Source organism: Tamandua tetradactyla, chromosome Y, assembly GCF_023851605.1.
Source record: "Tamandua tetradactyla isolate mTamTet1 chromosome Y, mTamTet1.pri, whole genome shotgun sequence".
Classification (NCBI taxonomy): Eukaryota; Metazoa; Chordata; class Mammalia; order Pilosa; family Myrmecophagidae; genus Tamandua; species Tamandua tetradactyla.
In genome coordinates, this window is record NC_135354.1 from 16742181 (window position 1) to 16749821 (window position 7641).

At 41.0% G+C, this 7641-nt stretch overlaps 1 pseudogene; it reads left to right on the plus strand.

The window, feature by feature from the left end:
* The first annotated feature begins 4713 nt into the window (after positions 1-4713).
* On the plus strand, positions 4714-7131 carry LOC143672620 (ATP-dependent RNA helicase DDX1 pseudogene; annotated as a pseudogene).
* The last annotated feature ends 510 nt before the right edge of the window (positions 7132-7641 follow it).

A 7641-nucleotide genomic window follows, 5' to 3' on the forward strand; every position in this document is an offset into this window, starting at 1 on the left:
TTCCACTTTACAATAGAGTGCTGCTGTGCATGCCCAACTTTATGGCTTGGTGGGTCAGACAACACCCAACTCATGATAGGCAACTCAGGTCTCATGGTAACTTGGTGGCCCATGGTTAAGCGTTCAGTCTCTACTAAGGCCCAGTAGCAGGCCAAAAGCTGTTTCTCAAAAGGAGAGTAGTTATCTGCAGCAGATGGTAAGGCTTTGCTCCAAAATCCTAAAGGTCTGCGTTGTGATTCTCCTATAGGGGCCTGCCAAAGGCTCCAGACAGCATCTCTATTTGCCACTGACACTTCCAGCACCATTGGATCTGCTGGGTCATATGGCCCAAGTGGCAGAGCAGCTTGCACAGCAGCCTTGACCTGTCGCAGTGCCTCCTCTTGTTCAGGTCCCCACTCAAAATTATCAGCTTTTCTGGTCACTCGATAAATGGGCCAGAGAAGCACACCCAAATGAGGAATATGTTGTCACCAAAATCCAAAAAGACCCACTAGGCATTGTGCCTCTTTTTTGGTTGTGGGAGTGGCCAGATGCAGCAATTTATCCTTCACCTTAGAAGGGATATCTTGACATGCCCCACACCACTGGACACCTAGAAATTTTACTGAGGTGGAAGGCCCCTGTATTTTTGTTGGATTTATCTCCCATCCTCTGACACGCAAATGCCTTACCAGTAAATCTAGGGTAGTTGCTACTTCTTGCTCACTAGGTCCAATCAACATGATATCATCAATATAATGGACCAGTGTGATGCCTTGTGGGAGGGAGAAACGATCAAGGTCTCTGCGAACAAGATTATGACATAGGGCTGGAGAGTTGATATACCCCTGAGGTAGGACAGTGAAAGTATATTGCTGACCTTGCCAGCTGAAAGCAAACTGTTTCTGGTGGTCCTTACTAACAGCTATTGAGAAAAAAGCATTTGCCAGATCAATAGCTGCATACCAGGTACCAGGGGATGTATTGATTTACTCAAGCAATGATACTACATCTGGAACAGCAGCTGCAATTGGAGTTACCACCTGGTTGAGTCTACGATAATCCACTGTCATTCTCCAAGACCCATCTGTTTTCTGCACAGGCCAAATAGGAGAGTTGAATGGGGATGTGGTGGGAATCACCACCCCTGCAACTTTCAAGTCCTTAAGAGTGGCAGTAATCTCTGCAATCCCTCCAGGAATACGGTATTGATTTTGATTTACTATTTTGCTTGGTAGGGGCAGTTCTAGTGGCTTCCACTTGGCCTTTCCCACCATAATAGCCCTCACTGCACGAGTTAGAGAACCAACGTGGGGATTCTGCCAGTTGCTCAGTATGTCTATGCCAATTATACATTCCGGAACTGGGGAAATAACTACAGGATGGGTCCAGGGGCCCACTGGACCCACTGTGAGACGGACCTGAGCTAAAACTCCATTGATCACCTGGCCTCCATAAGCCCCCACTCTGACTGGTGGACCAGAGTGATGTTTTGGGTCCCCTGGAATTAATGTCACTTCTGAACCAGTGCCTAATAATCCCCCAAATATCTGATCATTTCCTTTTCCCCATTGCAGTTACCCTGGTAAAAGGCCATTGGTCTCTTTGGCAAAGCCTTGGAGGAAGATTAACAGTATAAATTTGTGTAAGTGTAACTGAGTTCTCCCCCAAAGGGACCTGCCCTCCTCTTCATTCAAGGGTCTCTGGGTCTGTAAACTCTCTCAAGTTTGGAAACATTAAGGGGCCATGATTCTGTGTTTTTATAATTTGGTTTAGACACCTGTTCACTTGACCTGAACTGTTCTGATTTACAGCTTGAACAAGAATTTAGTAGAGTGCACTTCTATTGTATTTCTAGGTACTCCATGATTTACTAGCCAATTCCACGAACCTCTGTGGGTCATATAATTTTAACTCCTGCTTTCAGTTTGCTATTATAATAGCCACTTCTACCTTGTCTTTTGTGATTAAGTGCTGCCATCTGGATTCTGCCAATTCAGGATCCAGTCATCCCCATTCTGCTTAAGGATTCCAGCTCAGTGACAGCAGTTCCTACAGCAACATCTGACCTACAGAGAAGTGCAATCACAGAGCTCTTCTGGGATGATGGTGCTAGTCTCACAAATTTATTTCTCACTGTTCTGGTAAAAGGTGCATCCTCTGGACATTCCTGGGGTGTAAGAGCAGGTTTTGGTTGATAAATCCATTGTAACGTTCCAATCTCTCTAAGCCTCTGGATCTCCTCATCTACATTATACCAGGGCAGTTCTGGCATTTCAACCTCAGGTAATGTCAGCCACCTTTTGATCCACGTTTCAACCAACCATCCAAACAAACTGTTAAGACCTTTTCTAACCCCTCAATCTATAACACTGAATGCAGAAACTTCGCTTAGTGGGCCCATACCAATAAATTCAGCCTGATCCAGTCTTATATTCCTCCCACCATTATTCCACACCCTTATAATCCATTGCCACACATATTCCCCTGATTTCTGTCTATAAAATTTAGAAAACTCACACAGTTCTTTTGGAGTATAATGTACCTCCTCATGTGTGATACTTTGTACCTCACCTTTAGGGGCCTGTTGGAACTTTAGTCTAGTTATAGGTCTGGAAGAAATGAGGGGTGGTGAGGGTGAGTCCTGAAAAGAATTAGAATTATCTACCTAGCCATTTGCTTCAAAGCATTCATTTTCAGTTTCATCTGGTGAAACAGGATTAATCACTCTAGGGCTAATCCCTTCAGGAGAAGGTTGGGTGTCAACTCCTCAAGGCAGGCTGGACATGGGGCATCTATTGCCTCAGGGCAGATGATTACAGGGCTATCTAGAGAACACTCAGCATGACCTAGGGTTTTAACCTCACTCTCATCATCATTATTAATCCATATGTCACCATCCTATTTTTCAGGAACCCACTCCTTTCCAATTAATGACCTCACTTTAATGGAAGTCACCATGCAACACTGAGATTTCATTTTATGTTGTGAAGTTGCTACTCTAACAATAAGATTCTGAGTCTGATTTTCAGAGATCCCAAGTTCACAGTTATAGGAAGCAAGATTTTCTTCAGGATACTCATAGAAACTTCTACATTTTAGATGGCACTTAAGCTTCATATTTGAAGCCTTAAACCCATCCCTTTCACTCCTTAATGTATCCACTGTATCTAACAACAATGAGCCAACATCTCTATACCTCTTATTTGCACAAAACTCCATAAAGGTGTCAAAAGCACTGCCCCCCCCATAGCCTGGCTTTGTATAAGTGAATCATTAGGAGAATCAAATGTGATATTTTGATCATCTTTTTTACCAACACACTCCATGTGTTGGGAGTGTCATTCCCACTCTGATTGTGGGAATCAGAGTCCTTAGTGCCTTTGAGCTCAGTCAGAGTTGAAAACTATTCATAAAAACCCATTTTTTAAGATTCTGTTTCTTAAGTACCACTGCTAGTACCAAGTTATATTAGTTAGAGTCCTCTGGAGAAACAGAATCAACAGGGAACACTCACAAATATAAAATTTATAAAAGTGTCTCACATCACTGTGGGAATGAAGAATCTAAAATCTGCCAGCTGTGAAGCTAATGATTCCACAGGAGGGTCTGGATGAACACCCACATGAGAGGCTCACTGGTCAAAACAGGAAGAGATCCTGTCTCTTCTGAATCTTCCTTAAGAGTCTTCCAGTGATTGGATTAAGCATCACCCATTGCAGAAGACACTCCCATTGGCTGATTACAAATGGAATCATCTGTGGATGTAACTGACATAATCATGATTTAATTCTATGGAATGTCCTCATCATAACAGACAGGCCAACACTTGCCCAACCAGACAAACAGACAAACACCACTTGGCCAAGTTGACACATGAATCTGACCATAACAATTATCAAGTTCACATGAAAATTCAAATCAAAACCCCAAAGATACAATATTTAGAATTGTCTTTATTAAAAATTTGAAAATAATAAGTGTTAAAGACAAGAGCATGAATTCTTTACTGGTGGCAATGTAAAATTACAGAGGCTGATAAATGCAGCTTAATGGTTCCTCAGAAAGATAAGAATAGAATTACATGTGACCTGGCTCTTCCACTACTGCTAAATAAGTACCCAAGAGAATTGGACATACTTGTACAACAAAATTCATAGCAGCAATATTTGCAGTTGCCAGTCAATGAAAACAACCTCAGTTTCCATCAACTGATGAATGGATGCAGAAAATGTAGTTTATATATTCAATGGGATTTTGTTTAGCATAAAAAAAGAGTGAATCACTGATACATGTGACAACGTGAATGAACCTTGAGGACATTGTATTGAATGACATAAAGAGTAATAAAAGGGCAAATACAGCATGATCTCACTGATTTGAAATAACTAGAAAAAGAAAATTCATAAATTCAGAATCTAGAATATAGATTACCAAGGAATGGGGTGGGGATAGATAATGGGAAGTTAAGGTTTAAGATGTGCAGTGTTCCTATTTGGAATGATGGCAATGTTTTGGTATTGATGGTGGTGTTGGTGCTACAACATTGTGAACATAATTAACATTACTGGAATATATATCTCAATGTGGTTAAAATATGAAGTGTTAATTATATATATGGTAACTGAATACAAGTTTTTCAAAAATCTTTGTAACTATGTTACAGTGATGCTTAAGTTGAGCCATGGATTATAGTTAATAATACAATTATAAAAATGTGCTACAGAGTGGCGGCCTTCTCGGAGATGGGTGTTATGCCTGAAATTGCACAAGCTGTGGAAGAGATGGATTGGCTTCTCCCAACTGATATCCAGGCTGAATCTATCCCATTGATCCTAGGAGGAGGTGATGTGCTCATGGCTGGAGAAACAGGAAGTGGGAAAACTGGTGCTTTCAGTATTCCTGTTATCCAGATAGTTTATGAAACTTTGAAAGTCCAACAGGAAGGCAAAAAAGGAAAAACAACTATTAAAACTGGTGCTTCAGTGCTCAACAAATGGCAAATGAACCCGTATGATAGAGGATCTGCTTTTGCAATTGGGTCTGATGGTCTTTGTTGTCAAAGCAGAGAAGTAAAGGAATGGCATGGATGTAGAGCTACTAAAGGACTAATGAAAGGAAAACACTACTATGAAGTATCCTGTCATGATCAAGGTTTATGTCGATTTGGGTGGTCTACGATGCAGGCTTCTTTAGACCTGGGCACTGACAAGTTTGGATTTGGCTTTGGTGGAACAGGAAAAAAATCCCATAATAAACAATTCGATAATTATGGAGAGGAATTCACTATGCATGATACCATTGGATGTTACCTAGATATAGATAAAGGGCATGTCAAGTTCTCTAAAAATGGAAAAGACCTTGGTCTGGCTTTTGAAATTCCCCAGCATATGAAGAACCAAGCTCTCTTTCCTGCCTGTGTTTTGAAGAATGCTGAACTAAAATTTAACTTCGGTGAAGAGGAATTTAAGTTTCCACCAAAAGATGGCTTTGTTGCACTTTCCAAGGCACCGGATAGTTATGTTGTCAAATCACAGCACACAGGTAATGCACAGGTGGCACAAACAGAGTTTCTCCCCAATGCTCCAAAAGCTCTCAACGTTGAACTCTCTCGAGAGTTAGCCGAACAAACCTTGAATAACGTCAAGCAGTTTAAGAAATATATTGATAATCCTAAATTAAGGGAACTTCTGATAATTGGAGGTGTTGCAGTACGGGATCAGCTTTCTGTTTTGGATAATGGGGTAGATATAGTTGTAGGCACACCAGGAAGACTAGATGATTTGGTGTCAACTGGAAAGCTGAACTTATCTCAAGTTAGATTCCTGGTCCTGGATGAAGCTGATGGACTTCTTTCTCAAGGCTATTCTGATTTTATAAACAGGATCCACAATCAGATTCCTCAGATTACATCTGATGGGAAAAGACTTCAGGTTATTGTTTGCTCTGCAACCTTGCATTCTTTTGATGTAAAGAAACTGTCTGACAAGATAATGCATTTTCCCACGTGGGTGGACTTGAAAGGAGAAGACTATGTTCCAGACACTGTACACCATGTTGCTGTCCCGGTGAACCCCAAAGCAGACAGGCTCTGGGAGAGGCTTGGGAAAAACCACATTAGAACTGATGAAGTACATGCAAAAGATAACACAAGACCTGGTGCTAACAGTCCAGAGATGTGGTCTGAAGCTATTAAAATCCTGAAAGGGGAGTACACTGTCCGGGCAATCAAGGAACACAAAATGGATCAAGCAATCATCTTCTGTAGAACTAAAATAGACTGTGATAACTTGGAGCAGTATTTTATGCAACAAGGAGGAGGACCTGATAAAAAAAGGGCACCAGTACTCATGTGTCTGTCTTCATGGTGACAGAAAACCTCATGAGAGGAAGCAAAACTTGGAAAGATTTAAGAAAGGAGATGTAAGATTCTTGATTTGCACAGATGTGGCTGCTAGAGGAATTGATATCCATGGTGTTCCTTATGTTATAAATGTCACTCTGCCTGATGAAAAACAAAACTACGTACATTGAATTGGCAGGGTTGGAAGAGCTGAAAGAATGGGTCTGGCCATTTCCCTGGTGGCAACAGAAAAAGAGAAGGTTTGGTATCATGTGTGTAGCAGCCGTGGAAAGGGGTGTTACAACACAAGACTCAAGGAAGATGGTGGCTGTATACTATATGGTACAATGAGATGCAATTGCTGTCTGAGATAGAAGAACACCTGAACTGTACCATTTCTCAGGTTGAGCCAGATATAAAGGTACCAGTGGATGAGTTTGATGGGAAAGTTACCTATGGTCAAGAAAGGGCTATTGGTGGTGGAAATTATAAAGGCCATGTGGATATTTTGGCACCTACGGTTCAAGAATTGGCTGCCCTTGAAAAGGAGGCACAGACATCTTTCCTGCATCTTGGCCACCTTCCTAACCAGCTGTTCAGAACCTTCTGATTTTAAGATGCACTAAATTAGACTCATGTAGTACAAGTCTCTAGTCTTAAAACTCTAAAACAGTTGTACTGCTTCCAAGCAGCAGTATTTATAGTAACTTAAGCTATTAATGCTAACTCTTGCATGTCAAGAAAGATTAGTTTTAAGAATTCTTCATAAAATTGCAGCCTAATGACAATAATAAATTTGATGACTATAAAAAAAATGTGCTACAATCAATTGTAACAAAATTCCACACCAATGCAAAGTGTAATAATTGATGTGTTCACTAGAGTTCTGTAAAAGAAACAGTATCAGCAGGAGATGTCTGTAAATATAAAAGATATAAAAGTGTTTCACATAACCATGGGAAGTTAGAGTCCAAGGTCTGTGGGGCAGATTGTGAGCTGAAAGCTCCAATGAAGTTCCTCAATGAACTCTGAGGAGAGGCAGGCTGGGCAACTTTGGGGGTGTAAGAGTCCAAGATCTGTAGGGCAGTTCCAAAGGAGGTCCTCAATGAACTTTCATTAGAAACTGGGTGGCTGAAGTAGGAAGAGTGGTTGTCTCTTCTGAGTCCTCCTTAAAAGCCTCCCAGTGATTAGATTAAGCATCATTCATTTCAGAAGACACTCCCCTTAACTGATTGAAAATGCAATTAGCTATGGATGCTGCCAATGTGGTTAAGTATGATTAAACCATACTTAATCTCTAAATAGAAACAATAATGGAC